Genomic DNA, 15868 nt, shown 5'->3' on the forward strand with positions numbered 1-15868 from the left:
AAATTATTACAATTAAAGACTGGGAGGACAAGCTAATTTGGGTAACATCAAAATATGGGATTTATAAAGTTAAGGAAGGATATAGAATGATTACAAACTCGCCAAAATGGGAAGCTAACACCCTCCCCTTGAATTTATGTTGGGATCCGACAGGTCTTCCAAAAGCAGGAATGTTCCTCTAGGAAGCCATGCAAAAAAGAATATTAACAACATATAGAATTAGGAAAATGGAATTTGAAGGACCCTCAAGATGTATTTTATGCAAAGAAGCAGAAGAAAATGCAAAACACCTCTTATATGCATGTAAATTTTCACAGGACTGTTGGAGGTGGCTTCAAAGTAAATTGAACTGGACCTCCCCATTACCTAGAAATTGGATAGATCACTTATTAGGTTGGCTTAAAGATGTCTCTAAGAGAATCTATGGTAAAATTTGGAATATCTCCCCAGTAATTTCTTTATGGAAAATTTGGAAAGAACGAAATTGCCGAATTTTTCAAAACCAAAGTCTATCTGAGCAAGCTCTTTATGCAAAAATAGAAGTGGCAATTTTGGAAGTGATGAATAGTGATCTTAGGAAGAGACCAAGAGAAGAAGGATCCTTCTTTGATTATGATGCAGAAATCAAAAAATGATGGCCACTGTTAATCAACCCTCCCCTCTATTACAAGAAGAAGAATAATCTAGTCATACAAACCTATAAATGGAAACCCCCACCACCAGGATGGAAGAAGTTGAATTTTGATGGGGCTTCAAGAGGGAATCTAGGTAAAGCTAGAATTGGATGTATCATAAGAGATGAATTAGGTAATTGGTTAGCAGAAAGATCCAAACCTATTGCAGAACTTGAAGCAGTTGAAGAAGGAATTAATCTTTGCATTAAACTCAAAATTTAAAAAGTTATGATTGAAGAGGACTCCCAAATTATTATTAATTCTCTCAGGAAGGGAGTAACCCCAAACTAGGTTTTAAATTCCAAATTAGAAGATATCATCAAATCACTTTCTACATTCGAAGAAGTTAGATTCTCACATATTTACATAGAAGGCAACAAGGAGGTCGATAAATTAGCCAATTTGGGAATTGATGGTTATAACACCTTATCATTTAATCATATCTTTGATCCTTTATTGTGCTAGAAACAATCATAATCAATTTATATTCCTGCGTGTGAATTGATTTCATACGAATTAGGCACCCAATATTGAGGAAAATCTAACTTTTGAGTGATTTAACTTTCCATGATGAATTCAAGAGGAACCTTAATAATCATTTGGATGTCATCATCATTATGTCACATTTAGATCTTTCTCCCTCCCCTATTTATTAGTGAAATTCAGGACGCATTTTCATTTTAACTCAACCAGCAATTGGTTTCATCTGAGCAATAGGTAGAGGTTTGGTTTAGGTTTAATGGATTCCAATATTAGTCCTTTCCATGCCTTTGAAAACCACACTATGGCTTTCTATGGATCAATAAAACAAGAGAGATGGAATCGGCTCCTCCGACCAATAGATGATATGAGTCAAGTTGCAATTAGTCAGGTATTAGGAGAGGGGACATTTAGTTATGAATACTCCTAGAGGACTAACAATGATATTGTAGGGCTTTGGGTAGGTTGCTTAGCTAGGGCTGGAGTGGAAAAATGGGATATTATCGAGCTAACCCATAATATTTTTGATCCCTATTAGTTAGTTGGGCTGGAAATTGTAGTTGCCAACATAGATGCTAGGCTCTAAATCCCACTCCCTAAGGTTTACATGGAGTTTGAAGTAAATAGTCTAGAAATTGGTAGGAGCTCGAGGTGTCCATGCTTGGTAATTAGGGATAATGTCAAGTTCTTTAGTGAATGGTTGAGAATGGAGTCGAGCATCAACTTCCTATTAAGGTGGATGGGAAGTTTTGAAGACCCAGGTAGGCATTGGCTCACCAACTATCTGAGGGCGTATGATGCCTACATTCATCCAAATGTAGACTTTTCCAACCTAGAGGATGTGGAATTTTGTTTGCCTAACTATGACAAAACCAGCAAGGGAAGATCGACATACGAGCTCCCCCTAGGTTCAAGGGCCTCCACTCTGCATGAAGCCATAGAAATTATTATGGTTTTTAAGAGAACATGATGAATATATGTAATTTGGGTCATTTTGTATGATTCTTCAATCCAAAAGTTTGGTTCTTGCACTCTATTATAGGCATGGGTTCCTATTGTAGATAGCTTTATTGCCTACATTTTCAGTCAAATAGTAGCATGTAGGGAATACTTTAATATGATGTCCCTTTCTATATTATCAATGGCATTTTGATACTATATATATCGACCCATATAATAAAGATAAACATTCTATAGCTATAATTTAGCCTCATCTTTTGGTTTCGGTTGTAGTCTTTGGAGTTTATTATCATTCGACTTTACTTGTTAAGCTGAAAACATTTCAATTAGGGCTAATTCCAATTAATTACTTCTGCTAGTTTTGCGTAATTTAGGTTTCAATTTTTCATTCACTCACTTAAAATAGTGAACAAGAAATGTGTATGCAGATTGGTCCTCCTGCCATGGCAACTTTATTCTTCTCACATTTTTTTTTTGTTTTGTTTTCCTTTATCATTGGCTCCATCTCGGTTTTCTCCCCATGTAATCATCTTTAATCCGCATAGTTCTTCACCTTTGGCACTCTTCATTTTAATAAAAAAATTATGCATTAAAATCATGGTAAGTAGTAACGATTCTTAAACCTAATTATTAATATTTTAATTAATCATTTTTCACTATCTTTTAGATAACAATTTATTAAATAATTTTGAATTCTAATTACAATTAAATTCATCAATTTTTTAATTATTTAATTCATTAAAATATCTTTATGAAATGGGCCCTCCTAGTCTCGTGTTAAGATTTTGATGGATTTCTTTATTTGCTAACCCTTAACACTTTGTTGATTGTGGTGACATGTTTATAGAGATTTGGTTATCATTCTTTCTTGTACCTTTGAGCCTTTCTTGAAAGATACAGATATTATCTTATGGCTTTTAATGATGTAATAAACTGGGTATGCCCCTTTTACTATTGTTACATCTTATTGATCAAATCCTCCTCATCAATTAGCTAAGTGATAGTACTTGAATCTATAAGCAATTGTCTTACCAAAAAATAGCACATTTGACACCAGTGACAAAACAATGATTGAAACATATAACAATCTCCCTTATAACAATCTTTCTCATACCTTGATCTTTTCAATCAGATTTCAACAAAGAGGCCGAAGCCAAGATAAATTATTATTGTGTTTTGATTAATTATTATTATTATTTATTAAGATTGTGTATATTCAAACCCAAGACTTCCCAAATAAGAGGTCCACAATTTATCATTGTGTTGTAGGTTCTTGCCTCTAAAGTAGTGCAATTTTATGGAGTTAGTGTACTTGGATTTATTTTTTTAGTAGATGGTCTTAAAATGGACCTAGAGAGAGTGCAATCTATCCTTGAAAGGCCTACTCTAAGGAGTGCTATTGAGGTAAGATCTTTTCATGGTTTGGATAATTTTTACAAAAAAATTTAAAAATATAGTTGTATATGTGAACCCCTAACTGAAACAATGAGAGGGAATAGAAAAGAGTTTAAGTGAATTATAAGAACAAAACATAGTTTTGATTTATTGAAAATAAAAATTACAAGAAATATACTTTTTAAGAAGGGGGCTTTGCATATACAAAACAAACAAGAAAATAGCCATTGATATTTTTCCTAAATGTTGCACTAAATTATATATCCATCAAAACAAAAACAAAAAAAACATAATTACAACACCTTACAAAAATTCTGGCTATTTGCACAAACACACTCCAAGAAATACTTTTTGAAACCCTAGTGCCCTGCTCCAAGCTTTCTCCCCTAAGCCCTATCATTTACCACATGGGAAGCAAGAATTTCTTAAGAGAACCACCAGAACCATTCATATATAATGGCATATGAATTAGCCCATTCACTAGCATATACAGGAGTGATATTAATGAACAACCAGTTCTTCCCACCATGCTCATGAGCAACTATGAATGTTGTAGTTGATTTTTCCATGAGAGGGAAAACAAATATTAAACTCCCTCTTTTATCACTAGCACAAAATCTTATGAAAATGAAAAACTTATTGACCACAAATTTATGCAAAATGAGCTCCTCACTATGTTCAATTGTATATACAATTAATTTGTCTATTGACAAGAATTTATAAACTAGAACTTGTTCTTCTTATTTTGATCTCAATCTTTTAAATAATAATTGAATTGCATCTCAACATCACAAAATCATATTTATTATTATTATAAAGTTTCAAATCTCATTTAGCTCATATGGAAAAAATCTGATAAGGAAAATAATATTAAATAATTTCTTTATATCTTTGTGCATGAATTTTTTTCTTTCATTCTTTTTAATGAAAACTTTAGTGCTTTTTATTTTAAAATTTTAAATATCATTTCTTTAGCTTAGATAAAGATTTGGATAGTTCATGTCCAAATTAAAAAAATACAACATAGTTGATTTGTTGAATATAATGCTCTTTTTTATTGGGGACATATTTTTAACTTGGTCCATTGTACTTATATGTAGCCTAATTATACTGAGAGATTAATTATTAATTATTTTTAACTTTTATTAGCTCAATTTCCCCCCAAATTGGTCAACAAGGGTTTGAGGGTAGTGCCCCCAAGATTTTGTTAATGACTAATATATTCTAACCCCATTTTTGTGACTAACATAAGTTTGATAAAATGACTTAGTGTTAAGGTTTTTATATGAGAACTTTGTAGTATTTTGTAGCAATATTGAGTTGCAAGGGATTGTCCATTGTAATCAGTTTGATTTAGGGATTATAATATTTGACTCTCTATTTGGTGTATGTAGATCGTGTTTTAACCACATTAAGTTCTATGTGTATTCTTGCTTCATTTTTTCCTGTGCTTTATTTCTCTACTTTATTGGTTAGATATATTTCTTCCAATCCTAACATCCATAGCTAGGTGAGGCGTACGTGCTATTAAGACCCAAATTTAAAAAAGATTTAGATAGCGTGCATGCGCTATAGTGCACATGCGCTATTCAAAGCTTTGCATTCTACCAAGCCTAAGGTTTGGTTTTTCCTTGGGGATCCAACCCAAAGGTTTGGAGTCTCTAAACTAGTCTGAGATGTGTTTTGCTGCAAACATACAAAAAATGATTGATTTTTCTTGTGTGCTCTGCTTCGAGTTTCCTTATGGTTGAGCATCGATAAAATCAGGTTACATGACATTTTAGGTCTCTATGTTAGCTATACAACCATATAATTTATTTTTTATTTGAACTATTTCAAGCCTTTCAATTATAATTTATTTTGAATGTATGTCCATTTTTTGTCAAACACCAACATGTACTAATTGGGTTGTAGATTTTAGCTCATTCATCAAATTTCACAACAACTTAGTTTTTTAGAAACTAGACTCCATTCTACACACTTTGAAAAAAAAGTTTTGATTTTAGATTATTTTTCAATCATTTCTAGGGGGAGCACACAAATATTTCACATTTTTGGAATGTGTCCAATTAAAAAATTTATTAAAAAAATACACATTATAAAGTTACCCAAAAAATTTGGGATAAACTACATAATGTTAGGTAACTTTTCACCAGAGCGATTAAAGAATTTTTTTTAAAAAAGTTAAAATTTTAAGGGGAGCACACTTTGTACTGTGTTATGTTTTTTCTGAATAAACAGTACCACTTTTTGTGGCCCCCTTTTTTTGAGGACCTAAAAATAAACCATATTGAAAAATAAATTAGTAGTTTTGAAACTAGATTCAAAGGACTACTACTTTCGGAGGGTACTCAACTCAGATACTTGTCCTAATTTTCCAATTAGAACAAATGGCTTAAAGGGTTGGGATTTGGACTTGAGAATTTATCTCCCCTCTCTTATCATTGAGATAGTGTGATAGGGTATGCTCATCTTGGCAATTCAAGGAAGTTGATACCCGGTACCTGCAACCTGCATAAAAACCATGCATGTACAAGCACAATATATACTAAACTAAACAGACAATGGCAGGAAGTGGTGCATCGTGTAGATCCCGACTAGCAGGTGACTACGACTCCCTTCCTTAACCACATCAGACACGCCATACAAAAGCAAACACGCACACCATACACATGCAAGTATGGGGTAAGTATCCATAAGAAAACACATATGATAATAATAAACCATCTACCTAATCATCATTAATAACTGCAAACATTGAAAATAATCATCATACATACATGAAATGTAGAGTCTAAGTAATCTCATCACATAATAAATTGAATCCATAGCACAATATCTAATAATCTCATAACAATGCTGCTAACCATCAACGTAAAAAGAGTTCAACAATGTTAGCACAAATGCGAACTAGGGGCAGGCACTACATGGCTTCTACTTCTCGACAAGCGGAGACTGAAATTGTAAATGCATTTGATGGGCTTGTGATACAAAGGTAAAACACAATGGAAGCAAACACACAGGAACCGACACCAACTAGAGATAGATTATAAAATTCTTCTATTAAATTTAGCAAATGAACAGTACATTAGCTCTCCTGTAGATTTATTTTCTCTGTATGTTCGTATCCAAAGACTTTGCTCTCCAACTTTCTCTCCAGCTTGACCTAAACCTAAACCTAAAACTCCATTTATACTTGTTAAGACGGTCTACGAAAAAATTCTAGATTATTACAAAGTAGGAAAAACAACTTATAGAAAATTCTAGATTAGTATAGAATGGGGAGAAGTGACCCTACAATGATTTGTACAAATCCCAAGAAAATTATTTTATCAAAATTTCTCAAGTCGGCTCATGCATAAAACTTGACCTAAATACATAAAATTTGACCTAAATACTTTATGTTGATGCTCCTGCACCATACTCCCTGGGACAATAGAATCCAAGTCCCTTGGATTGGCCTTCCTCTTTCTTGTCTTCCAATTCCACGGTATTTGTTGTTTGTACTTTTGCCAAGTACCCAAGTCAACTTTCATATTTTCATAAACCTCTTCCACATAAAAATTCAGATAGAACTCCTGCAAACTTGTAATAAATAGATTAGAAAAAGCAAATGGGACCTCATCATATATGAATTCATCGATTTTGTTCACTTCAGGAACATTTGCATCCTTTTTTTGGATGCCCTTATGCTGCAATATCTCCATTCTTGGAGACAAATTCATCACTATTGGAGCCTCCTCTATCCTCTTAGCTTCATCACAAGTCTTCTTCCTTGCTGCTACTATCCTTTTGATAGGCCATACCACTTTCTTTCTTAACTTCAAATGCCATTTCTTGGTTCCATCAAGAACCAACACATCCACCTCTTTTCCATCTTTATGAATCTTTTCATCACAAGGCTCATCAACAATTACCACTTCAACCTCTTTTCTATCTGCAAGAACCTTTTTATCATTAGGTTCATCAACAACTATTTGCTGCAAACGTTTTATATCAGCATCAATTTGTTCATTTTGTCCTTCCAATGGACAAATCTTCTCTTCAAAGGCAACCGCGTTCTCTATTCCATCTTCACAAGCTTTTGTAACCTCAAAGGATTGTTTCTTTAGATCACTATTTTCCTTTCCATATTTTTCTGCAGTTCTTCTTTTAGTCTCACTAAATTTTCTTCCCCTTTTTTAAGTTCCCTCATGAGGAATTCCATTTGTTCTTTTATATCTTGATCTATTTTGGCTTCCTCCTCTCTTTTCTTCCTTTTCTCTTCTACTCTTTTTCTTTGCTTCTTCCTTCTTCTTATTCTAAAAATCCCAATATGAAACCCATGCATCTAATAGTATCTTCTGATCATGAGATAAATATCCTCTTGTGACCATTGTCTTCTATCTAGGTTCTCTCCACTCAACCTAGTCTTGTGGCCACTCTTACAGATTCTTTCCTCAACCTATCACAAAATCCAAAAGCTTTCCCCAAGCTTTTCCCAAGTGCCTTAGGAGCTTTCCCCAAGCTCTGATACCAAAAATGATGTAGAGGTAAAACACAACGGAAGCAAACACACAGGAACTGGCACCAACTAGAGATAGATTATAAAATTCTTCTATTAAATTTAGCAAATGAACAGTACATTAACTCTCCTGTAGATTTCTTTTCTCTGTATCCTCGTATCCAAAGACTTTGCTCTCCAACTTTCTCTCTAGCTTGACCTAAACCTAAACCTAAAACTCTATTTATACTTGCTAAGACGGTCTATGGAAAAATTCTAGATTATTACAAAGTAGGAAAAACAACTTATAGAAAATTCTAGATTAGTATAGAATGGGGAGGAATGACCCCACAATGATCTATACAAATCCCAAGAAAAATATTTTATCGAAATTTCTCAAGTTGGCTCATGCATAAAACTTGACCTAAATACATAAAATTTGACCTAAAAACTTTGACCTAAATACTTTATGTGGGTGCTCCTGCACCACCTTGCTCCACTATTTTCCCTTGCATCTACTTCTTCTACAGAGAGGGCGCCCTTCAATGTTTTTATTAATCATCGGGGTCCCGATGTAAAGCAAAATTATTTCTCCCTACACGAATAAGCTCATCAATAATGCATAGAGAGAACTATAGTTGGAACTTGGAACTGAAGTATCTAAGTGACCTAAACTGCTACACATGGATAAACTCATAAGCATTTGCATTGAATTGAAATTAAAAAATTTGACCCATGTTAGAGCTAGAGGAACCACATGAACATGAGTTCCAAGAGCCCCAAAAATATGGAAAAAGAAGACAAGCTCAAGAGATTACAACATATTAGCATCATCGAGCCCCAAAAATATGGAAAATGAAGACAAGCTCAAGAGATTACAACATATTAGCATCATCAAAGATAGAATTTGAATGTAGATTTTTATAGCACAGCACGAGGCATGGGCTAAACAAAGCAAGACATTAAAAAATCTCTCTTAGGCTATATCATTTTAAAAGAAATAATTGTTAAGTATCAAATATCTATAGGTCCATAAGGAAAAAATATGTTTAGATTTGCATCCAAAATGAGAGTTGTAATCATAAGTACTTATGCATTTAGATTTCCAAGAACCCAACCAATAAAGTCATTTGAAGACTCCAATGGAAGGCTTAAATAAGCTTACAGTTAATAATCCTACACATAAAGAAATGCCTAGAAGATAAGGTGTCCATTCTAATCTTACCTTCAAATGGTTGAACATGCTATGCAAAATTGAGAAATTGGTACATTACAAGATGCTTTGCAAGATATGAGAAGAATATATTTTCATAAGGATTACTTGAACTACTTGGGAAAGACAATCAGGTGATTCTTGTAAATGATATTTAATGAGGAATCATTACCTTTTCAATAATTTTAGGTGTTATTTATTTATTTATTGAATTTGAGGTGATGTATTTGTTAATAGTAGGAATGGATCGGATATGCATTGATGCTTCATTGGGTATGTTCTTGACAAATTTAAATGAACATTTGGCTATAGTTTGAGACTTGGGTAGGATTATGTGGATACGCATTCTTAACATAGACACTTGAAGCTATCAGTTGAGTGGGTAAAGAATTTTTTTCAGAAGAGTGCAAGAACCATAGTTCTATGATAGCTATATTTTTCAAAGACGAATTCTTGAGAAAGTAGGAAAATGATGAGATCCTAATGAAGATCGATTTCAAGTCCGAATATTCCCAAGGAGAATGAAAGGAGCATTATATTTCCTCACTTTACATGCCAAATATGTTACCTTATCAAATCAATCACAAAGTGAAGAAACAAGGCTTTCAGTCTATATGCCCCCTTTATGGAAGACATTTTGAGCCCTATATTTATCACGTTTGTTTCTACCATATTAATGCAATTCTCAATTTGGCTTTCAACTCTATTACAAAAGATGGTTCTATATAAAGAACTAAAATAAATTTCATTTTAAATTGGCAATACAGTGACATGTGGAGGTATTAAGGGGCAATAACTCATAGGTATTTTGTATTTGCATAGTTTTTTATTGGCAAAAATAGTACTATCAAAATAAGGAAAGGTTGGGGAAAAAGGATCGCCTAGAAGGATCCAAATAGAACAGATGTCACATTCTTAGGGTAGAAGACGAATTCTAGGGAGCCTCCATTATTTGAGTTTTGTAGGCCTTCTAAGCCTCTGCAATTAAATAAAAAATGTAAAACAACATGAAAATTAGACTACACAACCAATGCCTCCATTGAATCGATAATGGAGAATACATAGAAATTATGCAACCCTAAACTGGAAAGAACCTGTTGAAACTATGACGAGAAACTTAGCAGAGGATGCAGAAGAACACCCACCAGAACTGGTAGATTTTTTTGTGACCTGCAGAAAATAGTCTACGAATAAACTGTTACAACAAAGCAATTATAAAATTCTCTCTCTTCAGGGTTTATAATATAACAAATTCACAAAATATTATAGTTTAATTAGGGTTATGCAATCCCAATTGAAACAACCGGTATGCTTTGCAGTGGCATGCAAAACTAATTTTGTAAAAAGGAATGATTCAAGAAAATAAATTGAGAACGAGAAACATACAACAATGTAATATAGAGAAGAGCTAAAGATTCACTCTACATGTTTGAAGCACTTATAAAGAATAATTTTAAATGTTTTTTGAAGCCACTTCACTCGCATGAAACCACTTACCTAAACTCGACCTCAACACATGCAAAACGTCACTTTTGCCCCATAGCATTTCGTCAAAATGTCACTTGCATTCTTTAACAAATTTTCTTCTATTTTTCCACACGCTAAAGACTTTGTCTGCCATTAAGAAATCAACTCAGTAATTGTACCTGTTTTAGCTTTATTCTTTTCATTTCACAGTTGCCTTCTTCTCGCTGCTTCTCAGCATTTTCCACACGCTAAAGAATGCAATCGACAAGATTTGTGGGTCCCGAAATATTCACCCGGAAACGCTTTTTTTGAATAGTCTTAGCTCGATAGAGTCTAAAGTTCACTAATAATCAAAATTAAAATATTAATGTTGAAATCGCATTTATAAACGTAATCCAAATCCAACTACAATCTTCGAATAAGAGAAAATTTGGGGACTGAATTAACTTTATGGTCTACCGTTCCTTGTTTTTTCGAGGAAATTTCGCTTTCCTAATCTTACCATCCTTCCTCGCTTCTGTTCTACAAGTTGAGTGACCAGTTTACATATCTCCCCTGTTTCTCTCTGCTCTACAAGTTGAGCGGCTTTGCTCTTTTTTCCCCTCTGTTTTTGTGTTCAGTTGGGTACTCAGATTCCATGGCTTCTACTTCTCGACAAGCAGAGAGTGAAATTGTAAATGCTTTTGATGGGCTTGCTCCTCCATTTCCCCCTGCATCTGCTTCTTCTACAGAGAGGGCGCCCTTCGATGTTTTTATTAATCATCGAGGTCCCGATGTAAAGCAGAGGCTGGCCACAGACATCTACAATGCCCTCCATGCGATGGGTCTCAAGGTCTTTCTTGATTCCCATGGTCTCCAATTAGGGGAACGCTTTCCTGAAGCACTAGAACATGCCATGTCCACTGCTTCCCTTCATGTTGCCATATTTTCTCCCACGTATGCACAATCGCCTTGGTGTCTTGCCGAGCTCTCCTTCATGCTCAAAACTGGGGCACCTGTCATTCCTATTTTCTACAAAGTAAGCCCCGACGATCTCCGCCATTTGGTTCATGGGAGAGGAATCTACGCAGCCCCCTTTTTGGAGCATGAAAAGAAGAGTAGATATAGCATGGACAAGCTTGAGCAGTGGAAGATGGCACTGCACAGTGTCTCATTTAATATGGGCGAAACCGTCAATAATGATGAGTGAGTAAACGCATGCTCTGTTTCTCTCTGCATCTGTTTTCGTACCTTCCATTTCTTGCACTAGGTATTTCTCTAGTTGTTATAAATTTAAGATGGCACTGCACACTGTCTCATTTAATATGGGCGAAACCATCAATAATGAAGAGTGAGTAAACGCATGCTCTGTTTCTCTCTGCATCTGCTTTCGTACCTTACATTTCATGCAATATTTTTCAAATCTTTATACTTCTTTTTGTTAAATGACTGCTGTTTAGTAATTCTTCTTTTGTTCTAAAATTTCTCTTTCCAAAACTTTATTGTTTCACCATTGTTTAGAGAGGAGCGAAGCGTGGTGAAGAGTATTGTGAATCGTGCGTTGAAATTAGTGGAAAGAGTACCATTAGAGGTAGCAACACATCCTGTGGGTTTTGAAGAAATTGTAGCAGATTTTGAAAGGACAGTTAGTGAATATGTTGGTGTTCAAATTATTGGAATTTGGGGTATGGGTGGTTCTGGAAAAACCACTCTGGCAAAAGAATTATACAATAGGAAGTATTCATCTATACATAAATCTAGTTTTGTTTTTGATGTTAGAGATGCTGCAAAGAAAAACGAGTTGTATATAAAGCAAAAGCAGCTCCTTACAGATCTGGGGTATAATTGCAATGATCAGCCATTTCATAATGCAGATCAAGGCAAAAATATTCTCTGTAATTATTTGAGATCTCTTCCTGTATTTGTCATTTTGGATGACGTTGATCATAGGGATCAACTAGAAGCTTTACTGCCGGGAACGGGCAGCCTTGCATCAGGGAGTTTGGTCATTGTTACAACACGGGACAGGGAAGTCCTCAAGGTTTGGGGGATCTCTTTTGTTTATGTAATGAAACCAATGAATCAGTTCCATGCCAAGCAACTTTTTTGTTGGCATTCCTTCTTACGGTCTTCTCCATTACAGGGATTTGAGAATCTCGTCGAAGAATTTGTAAGTGCTAGCCATGGGCTACCTTTGTCTTTAAAGGTATTTGGAGCTCAGCTTTATGATTGCTTCGATAAAGATTTGTGGAAGGATCTATTACATAAGATTTGTAAAGTATTGCCTGAAGATATTATAAATAGGCTGAGAATAAGCTATGATGCTCTAGATAAAGAAGAAAAACAAATGTTTTTAGACATAGCTTGTTCCTTTATTGGCGTACACAAGATGACTGCCATTGCAGTATGGGAAGGATCAGGCTGGAGTGGTCTGTGGGGTTGGCAGAAGCTTGAAAATAAGTGTCTTGTTGAACTTGTTGATGGAGAGAAGATTAGAATGCATGATCATGTAAGAGATTTGGGAAGAGAAATTGCAAGTACTCTTCAACCTTATCGTATATGGTCTCCAGACCAGTTAATGATTACTCAAGAGCAGGTGAGCTAAATAAATTGTTTTAGATGCTGTTATAAAATTATAAATCATTGGATTGAAATCTGATTAAATTTTGTTGTTTTTTTAAAGTTTGCATGTTTACTTTGTTTTCTTTTAAGTTTGTGGCTTTTACTTTTTTCTGCACAGATAAGAGGAATGAAATATTTGTTCCTCTTTAAGTTTGTGGCTTCTACTTTTTCTACAAAGAAATGAAGAATTATATATTTGTTCCCATTTAAGTTTGTGGCTTTTAATTATTCCTATTCAGATAAGAGGAATGATATTGAACGCAACAACTAATGGCGGCACCGAGTTTCCTGGTTTCATGTCTTTGTGGAGGCCCTTCCCTCATGGTTTGAAAATGTTTGTGGTGGGGATAGGCTACGGGGAGTATTTACACATTGCCAAATTTTCAAGAGAGTTGGCATGGCTTAGTTGTACTGGAATCGATCATAGATATCTTCCATCATGGATACCACTGAATACATTGAGAGTTTTAGAATTTTATGACTGCCACAGGATGGTAGGACTGTGGAAGAATGAGAGGGAAGTAAGTATTTTCCTCTGCAGTTCTCTGCAATCTTTATTAGTTTGAATTAAATATTCCTTTCCAATGTTTATATTTGGCTTAATAGACTTTAAAAATTGGTCGTAGTTTCCAGTGCAGTTAAGAGAGTTGATTATTTCTGACTGTCGTCGACTTCAAGTGATTCCAAAGTCCGTCGGATATCTCGACAATTTGAAAAAGTTATCCCTGTCTTTCTGCAAGGTGAAGAGTCTGCCGGAAGAAATTTGCCGTCTTCAATCATTGGAGCACTTGAAATTGAGTTTATGTACAAAGCTTTCATCGCTGCGACATTTAGATTTAAGTGAATGTTATCAGTTGAGAATGTTGCAAATTCTTTCAAGCAGCTCACGCTCCTACAACATCTTAATTTGAACCTTTGTCATTCGCTCACCATACAGTTGGACATCCTGGAAAACATGTCAAAATTGGAGTATTTTAATCTTAACAACTGCTATCAACTGGAAAAGTTGCCTTCCCACCTCACAAACCAGGCTTCTTTGAGTGAGCTCTATTTAAATGAAACTAGTTTGAGGGAGCTCCCAATTAACATCGGTCAACTCAACAAGTTGAGAGTGATGGAGATATGGCCTGAGTATGGGTGTTTCGATATGCAATCTTTACCGGATTCTATGGCGAGTCTCACTCGTTTAGAGCGATTGGTATTAATAAAGTTACAAGTGCAAGCTGAACCAGTTTCATTGATTAAGCAAATGATTAATCTTCAGTATCTAGATATTTCAGGTTTGCCAATCGGTGGTCCGTTTACTTCTTTTTGGAGCAATCTGAAGGAAATGAGGCTAGCGAGTACACATGTGTCAAAGATTTCAATTTCTTCAGAATGCTGTCCAGGCCTTAAAAGAATTTCACTTTTTCGGAATTGCTATTTAGCGGAGGTCGGAACTCTACCTACAGCAGTGGAAGATATCTCCATCTTTAGATGTGGATTGCTAAGCAACATAAGTGGTATTGGCGGTGCAGTAAACCTTCAATACTTATATCTAAGCAGGTGTCCAGAGTTGAAGACACTTCCAGTTTTTGATAAATTGGTTTCACTGAAAGTATTTCAACTGCAAGATGGCCACAGAGTCGAGACAATACAAGGTTTAGAACACTGCACATCATTGGAGGAGCTCGAGATAGAAGGTGAATGCTTTCAACTGTTGGAGATAGAATGTTGGATACGAAGACAAAGATTAAGAAGGTTGAAGCTCGTTGTAGAGAAGATATCAGCCGTAGAGCATTGCATTCAAACAATTCAGGTAATAATTGTTTCCAGAAAACCTATTAATTCTAATTCTCTTGTTCATTTCATTGTCATCATGAATGTTGCTTTCCTATTTGGACAGAAATGGCCAGATGATCAAATAATAGGAATATATACAAAGGCATTGGCTGGTGCAGGGTCACTTATAAGCTCTTCAGCCTTTCCCAATCTCTCCGTCGTGCACTCCTTTAATGGCAAGAAACTCAAATCTAGCCAGCATATCCTCTATGACCTGTTCGGAAAGCGTCCCTCCGATGGCAATGCCATGATGCTGTGTTTGGTCATGAATTCTGTTACTCAAAGTGGGAGTTTCTGTTGCTCAAGAAATAAATCTGCGGAGGTTGACGAGGGCAGATGGACATCGATAACTGTCTTCGACCAAGATTTTAAATCCGTGCTCAAATATGTTTTCCCCATAGCTTTCAAGTTGAAACGTTTAGGAGACACGAATGGTCGAGTGGAGAGAGGTGTGGTCGTGAAAGGTCCAAAAGGGAGCGTGATGGAAAGCTTCCACCACTTGTTGGCGCGACTCTCGACATGATATCAAATAACAGAATCACATTTCTGCTTATTAAATTCACAGCAATTTTCACTTTATTAATTTATTTACTTCAAGTTTTGTATTCAAAGTACATTTATTTATTTCAAATTGAAAGTTTTTGAATAAATATTTTATTATTACATAATTTATAAGTAGTAGTTAAATGATGTTAATAACTCACGGTCTATTTACTGTGGGGTTTTTTCCGCTCTGTTAGGGTTTTCTTGCTTCATGCGAACTTTCAATTTTTT

The 15868-nt window shown here is 35.0% G+C and overlaps 1 long non-coding RNA gene and 1 pseudogene across 5 annotated transcripts in view; one reads left to right on the forward strand and one right to left on the reverse strand.

Annotated features, from left to right (window-relative positions):
- The window catches only part of LOC149566386 (uncharacterized), a 72382-nt gene that overhangs the window by 44424 nt on the left and 12090 nt on the right, over window positions 1-15868 (reverse strand). The window contains exon 2 of one of the 4 annotated variants that reach the window (XR_016362182.1): window positions 5554-8587. The exons of 2 other annotated variants lie outside the window; for them this stretch is intronic. This is a non-coding gene — a long non-coding RNA (uncharacterized LOC149566386). Of the gene's footprint in view, window positions 1-5553; window positions 10376-15868 lie in introns of those variants that run through there. One more of the 4 variants, XR_016362180.1, reaches the window with a different exon arrangement.
- LOC149566387 (disease resistance protein Roq1-like) lies at window positions 10845-15744 on the forward strand (annotated as a pseudogene). Its single transcript, XR_016362179.1, has 5 exons — window positions 10845-11857; window positions 12173-13247; window positions 13513-13794; window positions 13900-15071; window positions 15159-15744. The product of XR_016362179.1 is annotated as a disease resistance protein Roq1-like (transcript).

This window comes from Cupressus sempervirens, chromosome 3 (genome assembly GCF_028749045.1).
Source record: "Cupressus sempervirens isolate cs-2001-9-10 chromosome 3, ASM2874904v1, whole genome shotgun sequence".
Classification (NCBI taxonomy): Eukaryota; Viridiplantae; Streptophyta; class Pinopsida; order Cupressales; family Cupressaceae; genus Cupressus; species Cupressus sempervirens.